We start from the raw sequence: 17529 nt of genomic DNA on the forward strand, positions 1-17529 counted from the left end.
AAAAGGTAAGGCTATTTGGGTAAGTGAGCTAATGAAATGATGGCCTCAATCATATAAATGCATGAATACACAAAATAATGGACATAAAGAATCAAACGAATCAAAGATTACATTCATAGAAAGAGAATAATGCACACAAGAAGGAAAATAAGTGGTTATAAGATGTAACCACACCATTAGGCTCAAATCTCACTTGCTTGTGTTCTTAGCTCAAAAACATGATCCACAATATATATATATTTCAAGCAAGTTCTATGAAAAATTTTCACTCAAATCAATTAGTGCCCTATAGATAGAAATCTTGAAAAATTTCATTATTTTGACTAAGCTTATTGTGTATACATATACAAGAATAAGAAAATGCAAGTAAAAATCCTAAAATCCTAGAATGAAATGCAAAAGTGTTGAGATTAGAAACTTGTCACCCAAAATCGCCGATCGGTCGGACGACCTCCCCACACTTAAAAGTTTGCACCGTCCTCGGTGCACTCAAAGATGAGCAAGGGGGTACGACGACTCTCCGGATTGCTACGTGTTCTTAGTCTTGCTTCCGTTATTGCTTGTGGTGCATTCATCATGAAAAACAAAAATATAACACCAAGGTAGGGTAATACAAAGCAAGGAAGCATAATTGTTGGAATGAGGAAAATCACTAGAATTGAGTGGTGAATTAGTGTGACATTAATGACAAATAAGTGTGTGAATTCTAAATTGCGCGGTTTTAGAACACACTTAGCATAAAAGTTATGTCACAAAAGAAGCATGCACTTTACTCATTCTACTATGCTTGAGATGCTTTAAGTGAACTTGTAAGGTAAAACAAGCATTAAAGAAGCATGAAAGCATTCAAGCCAAACACATATGGATGCATATAATCATAAAATACAATGCATTAAGGTAAATGCACAACATCATCCATCAAGAGGTTGCCTAATCACAAAATAAGGCTCAAATCACACGGTGGCCAAATCATGTAATTCAAGAAGAGTTACAAGCTCAAAGGCAATTCTCATCACTTGGTATTTTTCAAAAGATAAGCATGAAAAACTCAAGACCAAGTAGCACAATATAACCTCAACAATAGAATCCAACAAAGATTATAAGCATAATGATGTTAAGATAACATCCCCCTTTTTTTTTTGAATACTCAGCAGCAATTAATGGTAAACAAGAATAATAATCCAACACTTGCAATGAAAAAGAGAGAAAATAAAATGAAAACTAAACTAACTAACTAATCAACTAACTAACTAACTAATCAACTAATAACTAACTAAAATAAATGGTTATCAATGGTGTTTGGAAGTGTTGGATGAGGTGTGGAAGAAGGGAAGAAGAAAGGGGAAGGAAAGAAATGGAAAGGGAAGAAGAAAAGAGAAGTGTTGAGAAAAGGGGATCCACGCGTGCGCGCACATGGCGCGTGCGCGTGGGTGGTGTCCGAGAGGGTCGGTGCGTGCGCGCAGCGTACGCGAGCGCGCCGACTGAGTTGCGCTGGGGGCATGGTGTCAGCCCAAGATTGGCCCAACTCTCTGGAATATGTACCAGGAGGGCACAGGGGCGATCGGCGCGCGCGCGCAATGTGCGCTTGCGCGTCTATTCGCAGGTTGCCATAAGGACGCGTGCGCACCAGGTGCGCGTACGCGTGAAATGGTTTGTGCCAAAGGCCCAAGTTGCGCACAGTTCAGGCCTAACTCTCGGGTCAATGTATGGAAGGTGTAACTTGTCAATCCACGCATACGCGTGCAATGCGCGTACGCGTGGATGGTCGAAAACGCTTGATGCACGCGTACGCGTACAGTGCGCGGACGCGTGGATGGTGCTTTGTTTTTTTTTTTTTAATTTTTGCTATGTTTTTTTGCACCAATCCAAGCATTCCAAACCTCCAAGCAACTACCCAAAATACCATAAAACCTTATTTAACATACTAAAATACCAATTAAAAACTCATCAAATCAATCAAAATAAGAATTTAAACTAATTCTACCAATATGTACAAAAAGAGAAAATGAAAAGAAGTTACCATGGTGGGGTGTCTCCCACCTAGCACTTTTGTTTATTGTCCTTAAGTTGGACTTATGGGGAGCTCCTCTCAAGGTGGCTTGTGCTTGTACTCATCTTGGAACTTCCACCAATGCTTGGACTTCCAATAAGCTCCATCATTCAAGATTAATGTCTCCAAGCTTTGATGGAGTTCTTCACAAACCATGGGCTCCCAATGTTGATCCTCATGTGTTCCCGGATCCCATATTTTGTCTTCACACCCATCTCCAAGTTGATTATCATTAATCCATGTGGGTGGTGAGCAAGATGAATTCTCAACAAAGTGACCAAACATCCTTCTAGACCCATGTACTTTAGTTATACACCAACCTTTGCTATCAAGCTTTGGACATGTAACCATGGTGAACCTGGGATGGAATTTCCAACCACTAACCATCTCCTTTTTACTCTTAAAGCCACTAATTTTTCTAAGTTGACCATCTGTCTCAAGCAAACCATATTCAAGGGGAATAATAAAGCTTGAGTATAAGGAATTTACCCACTTGAATGAGAGAGTGGATGGTGGTGGCTTGGGGAGAGGTATTTCCAATGTGCTTGCAAGCTCTCCTCCCTTGTACTCTTCCTTGTCAACTTCCACCTCTTCATAAACTTCTTCATTTTCAATCCTTTGTTCATCATCTTCATCTAGCTCTTCTCCGTCACTCAAATCATAAATTGGAGGACGAGAGAAATCTACCTCCACATCACTTTCAAATTCATTGGGAGAAGGTTCTTCAAATTTAAAGGATTTTCCACCAAAAAAATTGGATGCATAATCTTCATTACCAAGGGAACTCAATTCTGGCTTCATTCCTTCCAAGTCTTCATTCAAAAGTTGTTTTGGAGATTGTGCACTTTCCTCCTCAACATCAAATTCAATCTTCTTGGAGGGGTTTTCTTCAATTCTAAGTTCCCAAGGGGGTTCCGCATCTCCTAAGTCTTCAACCACTTCTTCCTCTTCTTCAATGACCATAGGTTCCTCCAATTGTTCTAACACAAAGTAGCATTCCTCATTCTCCACCGGAGTTTCCAATCTCTCCTTCATGCTATGCTTTTCAATTGATTCTCCACATGTAACCATGGGAGTGCCTTGAGTACTCAAATATTGGGAGACTAAATTGCTTACTACCTTGGTCAAAGTAGCCATAAATTCTAGTGTCTCCCTTTGCATTTCTCCTTGCCCTTGAAGTATAAGGCTAAGGATTTCATCCATTGAAGATTGGAGTGGATAAGAGGGTTCATTGTCTTGGAGAAAGGGTTCATTATAGGAAGGTGGTTCTTCTTGGTAAGGTGGTGGTGTATATTTAGGTGGTTCTTGGGAGTAGTAATCTTGGAATTGTGGTTCCATGTAGGGCTCATATGGTTCAAAAGGTGGTTGGTATGGTGGATAAGGATTAGAGTCATATGGAGGTATTTGGTGAAAAGAGGCTTGTGAGTATAGTTGATGATCATGTTGAGGAGATGATTCATAGGCATATGGTGGTGGTTCTTGAAAGTCACAAGGAGATTCACCATAGCCATTGGATTGGTATGCATCATAGAATGGCTCTTCTTCATAGTGCATTGGTGGAGGTTGTTGCCATGAAGATTGATCATATGCATATGGCTCCTCCCACCTTTGGTTGTCCCATCCTTGATGCATGTTGTCATTGAAATTCACATCTCCTACAACATAGTTGTAATCATACTCATAGCCAAAATGAGAATTCATGGTAGCAAGAGCAAATAAGAAACAAAAACTAATAAGAAATAATGAAACAAAATACTAAGACTAGCAAAAACTAACAAGCAATCCAAAAATCAAGCTATTCACAATATTCACATATATACAATAACCAATAACACAACACCATTGCAACTCCCCGGCAACGGCGCCATTTTGATGATTGGATTTTTGACGGTTTAGAATTTCACAAATGAATTCTCGTTGCAAGTATAGTTTCTAAACCAATCACTAATCCTTTCATACAAAAAGTTGTTTGTCACTAAAACAAACCCCTAAAATTTATAAACCGAAGTATTGAAACCTCGGATCGTTCTCCCTAGGAATTACAATAAAGTGTCTTGTTATTGGTTTGAGTTGTTTTTGGGGTTTTGATAAGAGGCATGAAAGATAAATGGCAAGAAAGTAAACTAACAACTATAAAAAGTCTTGGCAAGGGTTGGTGGTCAAGGTTCTCTATCCTAATCACTAACCACAATATGAGAATTGGCAAGGATTAATCTCATTAAATCATCCTCTAACTAGTAGTAAAGGAAAGTCAAATGAGCTATATCAATCCTAGTCCATAAATCCTAACTCTCCACTAATTCAATTAGTGAGAACTAGAGTCAATGGCTCCCAATCATCAATCACTTGGACATTAGTAACTCAAGAGTTCCTAAGTTACCTTTCCAAGCCAAGAGTATAAAATTCTACTCTAAAATCCAACCAAGCATTTCATCAAACACTTGGAAGGTATAAAAGGAAAGCATAGTAAATTGCAAGAAAAGTAAATCTACACTACTCAATTGCAAGGAATTTAAACAACAACAAATCAAAAGAAACACATTTATTAAGAATTACCTTTTATTGAATTGAAAGAAAGTAGAAGAAACAAAAGTAGATCTACAACAAAAACACAAGAACAACATAAAGGAAATTACAACAAAAGAATAGAGGAGGATGAATGTAACAACAAAGAATTGAAAGGTAGAAGTAGAAGAAAGCAAAGATTAAAACCTAGATCTAAGAACTAATCCTAATCCTAATCCTAATTCTAGAGAGAAGTGAGAGCTTCTCTCTCTAGAAACTACCTCTAAACTAATCCTAATGAGTGGAAAATGAACTAAATGAGTTGGAATTCCCCTTTTGCTCTTCAATCTTTAACTTTAAATAGCATCTTTGGCGCCAAAGTTGGTTGGAATTTGGCCCCACAACCCTTGAGAATTCGTTGGTCACGTTTTCATTAAAAAACCATAAACCAACACCGACGCGTACGCGCACAGCACGCGTACGCGTCCATGGAGTGCTTCGCAGGTGCGCGCAAGCGCCAGGTGCGCGCGCGCGTCCATGGGCGAGTTCAACTTCTTTGACTTTTCATGATTTCTCCACTTTGCATGCTTTCCCTCTTCACTCCTTTGATCCATTCCTAGCCTCTTCAATCTGAAATCACTAACAAACACATCAAGGCATCTAGTGGAATCAAAGGGAAATTAAAACCATCAAATTAAGGGTCTAAAAGCATGTTTTTACATCTAAGCACAAATAAGGAGACAATCACAAAACCATGCTATTTCATTGAATAAATGTGGGTAAAAGGTGATAAAATTCCCTAAAATCAATACAAGACAAACCGTCAAAATGGGGTTTGTCACTGCCACTGCATGAATACATGGCATACCTATAACAGAGCAACATCATTCACTTATCTGTAATGAAACCAGAAAATTGAGAACAGTAATTGAAGTAAATCATACACTTTTAACAATGCTATTAAAAATTACCAGTCAGCTGCCATTTATTGCAGGAGCAGGTTTGCTTGATGAGATCCACATCTACCTTTGTTGTCTTACGACTCACTTCGAATCTCTTTCGTTCTTCATCACCTGTCCACTCAGCAACCCACTTGTTGCTGGACCCAATAAGACGATCCAGCCTCTTCTGCTGAACAGGTGCTAGCCTTCCAGAAACATTTTGTAGCAACTACTTATGCTTGACCATCCTCCGCATCAGATAGCACCTAATTTCTTCACACATTGTCAGTATAGGCCTGCTTCTGTAGTTTACAATCTTCGAGTTGAACACCTCACACATGTTATTTGTGAGGTTGTCCACTTTTGGTCCATGTGAGAAATAGGCCTTCACCCAAGTTGCGGGCTCAAATTTTGAAAGATACTCCCATGCTCCCTGGTTGATTCGCTTGAGTTTCTCCATTTGTTCCTTAAATTCTGGTATTGTGGTGCATTTAGCACAGTCCCAAACTACCTCCCGAATATAGAGATCCTTAAACCGGTTGATAAAATTTTTCCAAATGTGCATCACACAGTTTCGGTGATGGGCATTTGGCATAACTGCCTTCAAAGCAGGTAGCAGTCCCTAGATATCAGTTTAACAAATAAACCAGGTAACCAACCAGTCATCATACCATCCTTGTTAATGAAACCAGTCTTCAACAATATATTAAATATAACAGCAGTAGTTGATTCAAAGTAACAGAGCAGTACTGGATTCAAAGTAAAAAAAAAATAGTGCATTCATAGTAACAGAAACAGAGCTGCATTCATAGTGTAAAAGTAATAGTGCATTCATAGTAACAGAAATAGAGCTGCATTCATAATAACAGAAATAGCAATGCATTCATAGTCAAAAAGGCAGTTGTGCATTCATATTAACAAAAAAATAGTGCATTCATATTAACAGCACTAATTCTTGTTAACTAAAACAGCATGAACTCATACATAGGTATGCAGCAGTACTAGTCTACATACTAATCTCACTAAGTCTTTTTAACTGAAACAGCAATAGTACATTCATACTAACATGAGTAATTCATACTAACATCACTAATTCAGTTTAACATGACTAATTCATACTAACATGACTAATTCATACTAACATCACTAATTCAGTTTAACATCACTAATTCATACTAACATGACTAATTCATACTAACATCACTAATTCAGTTTAACATCACTAATTCATACTAACATGACTAATTCATACTAACATCACTAATTCAGTTTAACATGACTAATTCATACTAACATCACTAATTCATACTACCTAAAGCTGCATGTGGATAGATGTATTAAGAAATAATATAGTCTAAATCATAACTAATTAATGCATCAAATTTACCTTTTGTTGGTCCGACATAAAGTTCCATCCATGAGTCTGCACATCCCCCAAATCCTCTTCGAGAAGAGTCAAGAACCACTTCCAGGATTCCTTAGTTTCAGACCTAGCTACTCCATAGGCAACCACGTAAAATTGGTTATTGGCATCCTGGGCAACTGCTGTGAGAAGTTGTCCACCATAATAAGTCTTCAGAAAACAGCCATCAAGATGTATCAATGGCCTACATCCACTCTTGAACCCCATTTTGCATGCTTCTAAGCATATGTAAAGCTTATCAAAAACAGGGGGGATTGAGGTATAGGAGTGACACACAACTCTGCCCTGGATCCTGGATTGCTTCTTAATATCTCTAACAAATAATCTCTAACATTACTATACTGCTCCCTCTCATTACCCATGATTCGCTCTCTTGCCTCTCTAACTGCTCTGTAAACCATTTTTGGATGTGCAGTGAGTGAGAATTCTTCTCTCAGAAAGTCAATAGCCTCATTTGTCCTCATATGAGGCTGTGTATTCATTCTCTTCTCAACCTTTAAGCTAATCCAATGTTGATCAGCCGCATTACTTCCCATGTCCCTTGCACATGTATGGTCATTTTTGTAAGTCTTAACCTGGTAGCATTGCAAAGACTTGTTGTATGATAAATGAACCAGCCATGGACACTCATCATCCATGCATCCTACCCTCACTCTCTCTTTGTCATTCTTAATCCACCTAAGCTCCCTTCCCTCAGCAATGAATGAGTCTTTTACAACTTCCTTAAATCTGTCAACGGTGGCAAACCTTGTACCTAACTCAAACCTCCCCTCTCCATGCTGATAATCCTCATCAAACTCAGGGAATTTATGCTTGCTAGATTCATCATCTGAGGAAATAGGTGTATGTAAAGTCTCAGATTCATATTCATAAACTGGGTCATCATCATCATCTTGCATCAAACTCACATAGAACCTAACATCTTGGTCCATGTTGGATTGTGGGCCTATGTTGGGCTGCACATTAGGATCAGGCCCAACATTATTTCTGGTCTGCTGCTTATTGGGTCCACTGCTTTGTGCCATCTTCTTCCACGTCTTCCTCTTTCGTTTAGCACCTGTCCTGTTTGCAGTTGTCTTCTTTGGAGACACAGCTTTCTTCTTTCCCTTCTTTTCTTTCTGCCGTTTACTACCCTCATCATCAGCACTTGTTTCATCATCATCACTGTCACTTTCTAACCCGGGAGGTGGAGGTTTGTAGGGCTCATCCTCCGTGCTCTCATACCCATCATCAGATGACAATCTCTGATCATCCACCAAAACCTCTCCCTCATCAGAACTTTTTCTTTGCTTTCCAGCATCCTCCACAATCTCGGGTTCATCAACAGGGTGGTCAAAGTATAGGTAAAACTCGTCACTCTCTGTATTCTTCATTTTGTTCTCTCGCATTTCATTAATCCCAGCATCCCCTGTCAGAATATGCAGCCCAGACTCAATATCAGGACTCATTGGATCATACCAATAAACACTCTTGTATGATTGGTACCCCAAGCCCTTGAACAGTGTGATCAAGTCTCCAAAATTAACGAAGTCAAGGTCCATTTCTGGAAACTTCTCCACCTTTCCATTTTTGTAAACCAGACAACCATTACTCTCTCTCACAAAATTACCTCCATGATGGAACACAGGCACTACGAACACATCAACCATCCGAGACAACAAAAATGAAAAACTGTAAACAATGAACAGTAATTACACTTCTCACATATTAAACAGCAAGAACATTCAACCGAAATAAAACGATAAAATTTTTTTGGCCCTAACAGTAATTTAATCTCAGCCGAAATAAAACGATAAAATTCTATCAACATGCACGATCAACACTTACAAATCAAACTTCAAACTTGCATACATATGTAACCTCACAATCCACTAACTACACTAATGTACAGACTTCTTACCTTGGCTGACCAAGACAGCAACTCAGACAACAATCGATGCCTCTTCGACAGCCACTGCACACGGGTGAACGTCTAAGCCTCTTCGACAGCCACTACACACGGGTGAACGTCTAAGCCTGGGTAGTGATCTTTTTGGAGGGAGAAACAGAGTATGATGATCGTTGCTATTCCTTAGGGTTTTTGGTAATTCAGAAAGGGAGGTATGGGTGTAATAGGTATTGTAACGGACCTTGTAAGGGTGGAAACTCAAAACGACATCGCATTGTGGTGCAGGGACTTAAATGTCCAATTTTTCGAACGGACCTTTCCACTCAGCAGTCCAACTGTCAGCCAGGCGTGCCACGTCATTCTCAGGGGAGCCAGATCAGACTTCTCCGACGGGTCCGACGGTGGCAATTCGACGGAGGGACTCATCCGTCCAAGATTTGCTAAGGTCGGGGGTTTAAATGTATTTTCAAATGCTCAGGGACGAAAATGTCTACGGGACCTATTTGTCCTTTTCTCAAAATTTTATTATCGATAAAAATATTTTTAAATAATTTTAAAATATAATAAAAATATCTTTACTAAATATATATTTTTAAAAAATATTTTAGAGATTAAATTTTGATGTAATTTTTTATAAATATATATAATTATAAAAATAAAATATTATTATTTTTAAAATTTAGTAACTTTTTTTTAAGTATATATTTTTTTGTAATTTATTTTGTTAACAATTAATAATACTTCTAAAAAAACACAAAAAAGATACATACTTAGCAAAAAATTATTAAATTTTAAGAATAAAAATATATCATTTTTTTAATCATACTTACAGAAAATTGCATCAAAATTCAACATGTATTTTTTGAAAAATATATATTTAATGTTAGATTTTTTGCAAGATTATCTAACATTAAATATGTATTTCTCAAAAAGTACATTAGAAATTGAATTTTGATACGATTTTTTTCAAGTATGATTATAAAAATAAGATATTATTATCCTTAAAATTTGGTGATTTTTCGCTAAGTATATATTTTTTGTAATTTTTTGTTAACAACCAATAATACTTTTAACAAATAGAAAATATATATACTTAGCAAAAAAGTCACCAAATTTTAAGAATAATAATATCTTATTTTTCTAATCATGCTTGCAAAAAATCGCATCAAAATTCAATCTCTAAGACATTTTTTGAAAATACATATTTATTATTAGACATTTTTGTCACGTTTTTAAATTATTTGAAGGCATTTTTGTCGATAGTAAAATTATGATACATTTTAATCAGCATTTGAATAATTCGGTGGCATTTTTAGTAGTTAACCCTATATTGAATTATTGGATTTGGTTTGTGTTAATATCCTGGTCCAAAACATAAGTCAGGCCCAAAGCAGAGAAAGTCCAGAAGACCGTTACCGAATAACCGACCTCCCAAGAGGTCGGACAGAATGCTACAAAGTGATAACTTTTCCTGAAGGAGTTATAACTTTCCTAATATCTCTCACTCACTTCTAGAAGAGAGATCACAACAATCTCTAGAAAAAGGGGACGCTTATCCACCACTAATAGTAGAACTACTCCAACACTGGTTTGGCTCATCACCTATAAGTATACTGACACCCCTTAAATATATTCAACTTCTAATACACTAAAAGCCTGTTTAACCCTTTGTTGATTTAGGTATCGGAGTGTCTTGCAGGTACCACCCCCCATCTTTTTAAATACATAACTCGGACAGCAACTCCCTGACGCAAGACAAGTCGGAGACCATCACCTTCCTTAAACGCTTGAGCTTCATAAACAAGTTCACTCACTATCCAATTTTAGATAATTCTTGGAACAATTTGGTTTCATTCTAAGTGAGGGTTACACCTTATAAAAATATGAGTCAAGCTTTATTTTTTTTAAATTTTGTGTAGGTGGATCTCTGATGGCTGTATTGTTTTGGTGGCTATGGTGACCTAGCCCCATAAACTAATTCCATATTGATATTGTTATATTTAAAGGAAGTGGATGTAGTCTTTAATTTCGTAATATCGTAACTCTAACGAAGAAAGATAAAATATTCCAATCATTAAACTATAATAATTAAACATCTCAAGACATGAGTAAATCAATTGAAAAAAATTTGGTGATTCCAAAATGCAAAAATAGAAAGATTAGTAAAAAAGGTTCAAGAAAATAAAAAATTTCTCAAAACGATTAATGAGACATCATGGATCTAAAAAGAGTGAAATAATATATCTAAAAAAAGTGGATGAATAACTAGATTCCAGGTGTGACTCATACTCATGTATGAAAAGGTTGAGCCTTTCTACTTCCGACAACTAATTTTTCATTAGGCTTTGTCGAGAGGAATACGGACGGTGGTTGTCCGCGTTGAAGTTGCACGTCATCAAGAGAATTAATGGGATCCTCATCCTCGTCGGAGGGTTGAGTAGCGGCAGAGATCTTTCATCTAGATTTAAAAAACTGTGTTCATATTTTGTTTTTTTTTTTTGAAAAAAAAAATTCTAAACACGTTTGACAATAACATCAAAAGACAACGAGACTTCTAGAGAAAAAAAAAACCTCTTTCCGGCCCTTGTCTTTTAATTTTGTTAGACAAGTTAGTCCTTCTGTTAATAATTTTTCTTTAGATTTAACTGATCATGAATACGTGACACGTTAAGTTAATGATGTGTCAATTAAATGCCAACTTAAATGGAAATATTAATGAGCCATCCAACCCGGTCCTTAACAATTGTACTAAAAAGAGAAGATTCAACCCTGATGACACAAAAGTCTTCTTTCACTCTCTAGAATTACAAAAAATCCTAATTCTTTTCCTCCAAAAATTCGTGATGACGCTTCATTTGGAGGAAGAAATTGGTTCCGACAGAGCTATTGATGGCGACTGTTGAGATAAGTTTCGTTACTCACTCTCTCTACCATTGCATGTGTATGATCAAGTTGAATATGCTTTTATTCACACTCTCCGTCATTGAATATGCTTTGAAACATATGATTTGGAGTATAGTTTATATTTAAATTTTGCATGATGGTCTGAATTTACTATTTGGAGGCTTGTCAATATATATATATATATATATTAATATATTATATATATATATATATTATATATATATATATATATATATATATATATTGATCGAAAAATTTATGTGTTTTGTTGAGGTTGATGCTTCTATTTCTTATTATTTATAAGTTTACATTTTATTCTACTGCAATGCAATATTGCATTTTATCCATAAATTTGCTTATTCCTTATTATTCATAAGTTTATTATGTTTGTTCTGAATCTTACTTGCATTGCAATATCATATTTATTCCACTATACATACGTATACACAAAAATTTTTCATTGCTCATAGATTTTTATTAACTTATTGCATAGTTTATTTAGATTTTTGCAAGAATTTAAACAAATATACCTTAAAATCATTTGGTATGAACTAATTTATTTGAATTTTAGATAAGTTGATATGTAATTTGCATTGACCTGTTTAGTTAGATATGACTATCAATCATTAAAATTATTAAATAATCTACATTACTTTTAAATATATCTATCTATTAACTATTATTATGGCTGTTGAATTTGTCTTTTGTTAGTGTTGCAAATGTCTAACTTTGCAGTACCCATGTTTAATCATGGTGGAAAATTTGGGAAAGATAGTAATGACTAATGAGGTGTTACAGTATTTGGATGGAAAGGTACATAAAATTTTTCCAATAGACTTAGATTTAGTGAACTTTTTTTATCTGGAAGAACTACTAAAAGGTTTAGGCTATGTTGATTATGCTGCAATGTACTAGTTAGAATCCACAGTTCGAAATTTAGAATTTGGACTTCATGTGATTAAAGGAGATTCTGAGATAAATGATTTGAGAAACAGTTTATTGGCAAATGACTGTTTAAATTCTAATTTATATTTTAAACACCCTGTTAGTGAGTCTTGCTATGTTAATGAGGATTTAGGTCAGGTTGCTGGTAAAGTTAAGATTCTTCTTCATCATCCTCATCTGATGAAGATGACGGGAGTTCCGAAGATGAGGCATACAATCCTCCTTCAGATGCATATGATGAGAGTAGTGACACTGATAGTGATGAGGACAGAATGAAGTTGAGGACGTCTACTAAAAAAGAAGGCTACTGATGGAAAAGATAATTATGGTAATGGGAATGGTGCTGACGGGAAGACTGTTGAAAATGTGAACACAGACAAGAAGAAGGCCAATTCAAGAAAGTATGCTGAGAAGAGAAAGAAATATGCTAGGCCCAACTTTAATCCTAGTGGAAGGGGTAATATTGAAGTTGGTTCAGGGGGCAATATAGGTGAACAACATACTGGGTTTAGTGATTCTAAAGCCCAACCTAATTATAGACAAGATAAAAGTAGGTCAAGTCACACTAAGGGTGTTGAGCCCATTTAGAATTTAGGATTTAGGGTGTTAAGATCCAATTTCGTTTTGATTTTTCAAATTCAATTTCATCTCTAGCTCCTTCATTCTATATTCTACCTCCTTCAATCTTCTTTCTATTAAAATAGCATTCATAAAAGTAATGTCCTCATCAATATTTTCTTGAACTAATACATCTAGCCACTTGAAATATTTGCAATGTGGATGAGTGCCTGAAAAATTAAAAATTTCGATTGTAAAAATACAAATATTATATACAATTTTTAAATTTAAAAAATATACAAAAAAATCAACTTCATGCAAAAGTTATAAATCAATACTTATATTGTAATTAGGACATCCCAAGAAGAATCTATTTGGATTAAATTTTGTGTAAGATTAAAAGATAATCACATAGGTGCCACATTGACATTTTGGAGACATGAATTTCTTCTTTCTTGACTATCCAACACTTCCAGAAAAAAAAGGTAGAAGAAAAGGTGCAAATCCTACTCTCTTCGTCAACATTATAACCACGCAGATTGTAACTTATAGTTTCTGAAGAATGATCTCCATGGCTCATGGTAGTAGCACAGTTAAGGTTCTACACAAGGAGGAAAGAGGAAGAAGCACTATTAGAGTTCTGCGCAAATAAAATACGAAGTTATATTTTAAAAAATTGTTTGGGCGGATTGAGTGATTCATTAACATGCCAATTCAGACTGACACTTAACGGACACATCATCATCTTAATGTATTACGTATTCACGTTCCGTTAACCCTAAAAATAGATTATTGACGTAGCGACTAATTTGTCTTACGAAAAAAATACCAAACATTAAAAAGTGATTTTTTTTTTTTATCTAAAAATCTTGTTGTCTTTAAAAAAGTTGTCAAAAGTCGAGTTTGATTTTTTTTTTTTAATGACCGCTCCATGTAGCTTTTTTTAATTTTTGTCTAATTAAAACTCCACATCCAAAAAAGTTACTTTTTGGCACCAAAATTTTATTTTTGCCATCAGAATTAAAGTTAAAAAATTATTGTACTTACTTTTAACGTAATCTTCCTTAACATTATGCTGACTTTGACACATAATCAGCTATGTCAAATGTTATTACACTACTCGCCAGTTAACTTATGGCCATCGCTAGTCACATCTACACAAACCACCAGAAAACGCATATATATATATATATATATATATATATACTTGTTATGTAATATCACTAGGGAAAAGTATAGGTAAACAATAAAAATATTAAACAATGTAAATAATAGATATATCGGATGTTCATTTTATTTGTGTACGGATGGTTATTTTAATATTAAAATTTAGAGAATTAATTTGGAGGTGTAGTGTATTTTTATTTGATTGGTGGTTGTTCATGTTGTTCAAAATAATCATTATTCCCCTAGCATTTTCCTATCACTAGTATGGGCTTCTAGTTCATATTTAAGTAAGTGTATTTAAGTGTTGGAACAGAAAATAGAGACGGACAAAAAACTTTTAGAATAGCAAAGATATAAATAGTGAATTTAAGTAAGTGAGAGACAAAAGAAACAAACTTAAAAATATAAATTTAATGAAATTTTCTCGCATCAAAATGTTATTCTGTCTATATAATTTCTTGGTTCTCTTCTTAAGTTCTTATGCTACTCTGCCTATTAATTATTTTAATAAAAGATGTTATTTTAGTTTTTTTTTAATGATATATTTTACTAATTTTTTTTATGTTTTTTATCTTGTCTATTTTAATCAAAAAATGAAATAAAGACATGGCACCAATGTGACCAAAAAATTAAACCGATTTATCAATCACTTATTTATTGCGTAATGTTCTTAGACAACTTTAATTTTGGGGATTTTTTATTTATATAAATAAATTAAATATAAGAGTAAAGTATCGTTTTTGTTCCTAACGTTTGGGGTAAGTCTCAAAATTGTCCCTAACATTTCAATCGTCCTATTTAAGTCCCTAACGTTTTAAAATTGACTCAATGTTGTCCTGCCGTTAGGGATCCATTAATAGAATTAACGGCGGGACAAAATTGAGACGATTTTGAAACGTTATGGACTTAAATAGGATGAAAACGTCAGGACAAAAACGATATATAAAAATAAATTTTAATTTTATTTTATTTTTTAATAATATTAATTTTTTTACTGTATATAGTATTCAATTATTTTTTAATTACATCTGAATAAATTACACTTAATCACATTTCTTTCATTTTAAATAATTTTTTTTATAATTTTAAAGAATTTTGATACATTAGAGACAAAAGGTATAATTTATATTTTATTGTATATATATTATTTTTTTCTACAAGTTTATATACTAATCATTTTACAAACATTTCATGATAACTAAAAATCTTTAAGAGTAAAATTATAAAAAAATTGATTTATTTAAAATGAAAGTAATATGATTAAGTGTAATTTACTTAGATGTGATTAAAAAATAATTGAATACTATGTATAGTAAAAAATTGATATTATTAAAGAATAAAATTAAAATTTATTTCTATGTATCATTTTTGTCCCCAACGTTTTCATCCTATTTAAGTCCCTAACGTTTGAAAATCGTCTCAATTTTGTCCCGCCGTCAATTCTGTTAACGGATCCCTAATCGCAGGACAACATTGAGTCAGTTTTGAAACATTAGGGACTTAAATAGGACGATTGAAACGTTAGGGACAACTTTAAAATTTACCCCAAACGTTGGGGACAAAAACGATACTTTACTCTAAATATAATAATTAGTTAATTACCGATTTTCGTAATTTGTAGCATTTTTACGAAAATGCATAACATGTTGCATTTTGTTTACTGAATAAATGAATTGACATTAGGCGTATTTCATTTATACAGTAAACGAAATAATGTTGTAAATGGGCGGTCCTATGACGTATGCACACGTGTTCTGCAACGCTCCTATTTCATTTACAGTGTAAACGAAATACGCCTAATGTCAATTCGTTTGTTCTGTAAATGAAATAGGCTCAGTGACGCCTATTTAAGGGGTTTCATTCACAGCCATTGAAGAAGTCAAAAGTTACTATTTACTTTATCATTTTTTATCCATTTTATCCTTATTTGACCAAACCGACGGCTCAGTTGAACATTATGGCGGACGATGCAGACATTAACAGGCCACGCGACATGTTACGCATTTTCGTAAGAACGCTACAAATTACGGAAATGGGTAATTATTATATTTAATTTATTTATATAAATAAAAAATCCATTGTTTGGTCGTGGGTTTTTATGTGTTACTAGGTTGTTGGGCACTCGGTCCTATATAATTTGGGCCTATTTTCATTTAGGATGGTTAAGGATAGTGGGCTCTTGACCCAATTAAGAAATCAGACATATGGGACCACCACTATTGTTTTCTCCTTTCTAGACTCTAGTGACTAGTGGTAACTGGTAAATATGAAAATGGAGGGATAACATGAACATCAGAAAATGCCTAATTGTCTATGGAGGTTCTATCCATTAATGAGAATATGAAAATGGTGGTTGGAGGTTGGCATTTACTTCGTTGCTATGTTTGGTTGACTCACACACTCACATACTTACTTAATTTCCGAATGTCACCCCACAACTACAAACAAAGCTTAAAAAGCTTCGAAAATTATACTAGTTAGCTTACCTACCAAATTAAATAATAGAAGCTAACTTCTTCATAACCATTTTACCTAAGCTTAAGTTAATTCTCCTTTATGTAAGAATGAATGAGTACATAGAACTTTAACATGCCTACCAAACTATAATTTTTTCAAAAAAAAAAAAAACTATATGATTATTAATAATCAATTATTAAAGTTGTGTCATATTGAGAATAAATTAAAACAAATTATAAAAGTCTATTTTTTTTTTATATGTTGATGGGTCTGATGGATTTATTAGTTAGAGGCATAACATTATTTCATGGAAGAAAAGACAAGAGGAACTTAAATTTTGAGGGAACTAAGATGTTTACATCAACATCTGAATGGATAAAGGGGTATCTGAAGGAATGGTTAATGATAATGAGTGGACATTACAAGGCACACGTTAAAATTTAATGAATAAGATGGGAAGCGAGCAATAATGCACAGATCTGAATTGGGCGGTGATTTTAATTGATTAAACATAAATAAATAATTGACTATTATTTTGTATTTTTTAGTTTTTTTTTTATAAGCGATCCTATAGTACTATGCAGTATGCACACATTATTATTCTTATTATTATTGTATAGGTCGTGTTAAATTGTTAATTAGTACTTTTAAAATACTTAATAAGATATTTAATATAAAATTGTTTGTTAAA

This window comes from Arachis stenosperma, chromosome 6, assembly GCF_014773155.1.
Source record: "Arachis stenosperma cultivar V10309 chromosome 6, arast.V10309.gnm1.PFL2, whole genome shotgun sequence".
Taxonomy (NCBI): Eukaryota; Viridiplantae; Streptophyta; class Magnoliopsida; order Fabales; family Fabaceae; genus Arachis; species Arachis stenosperma.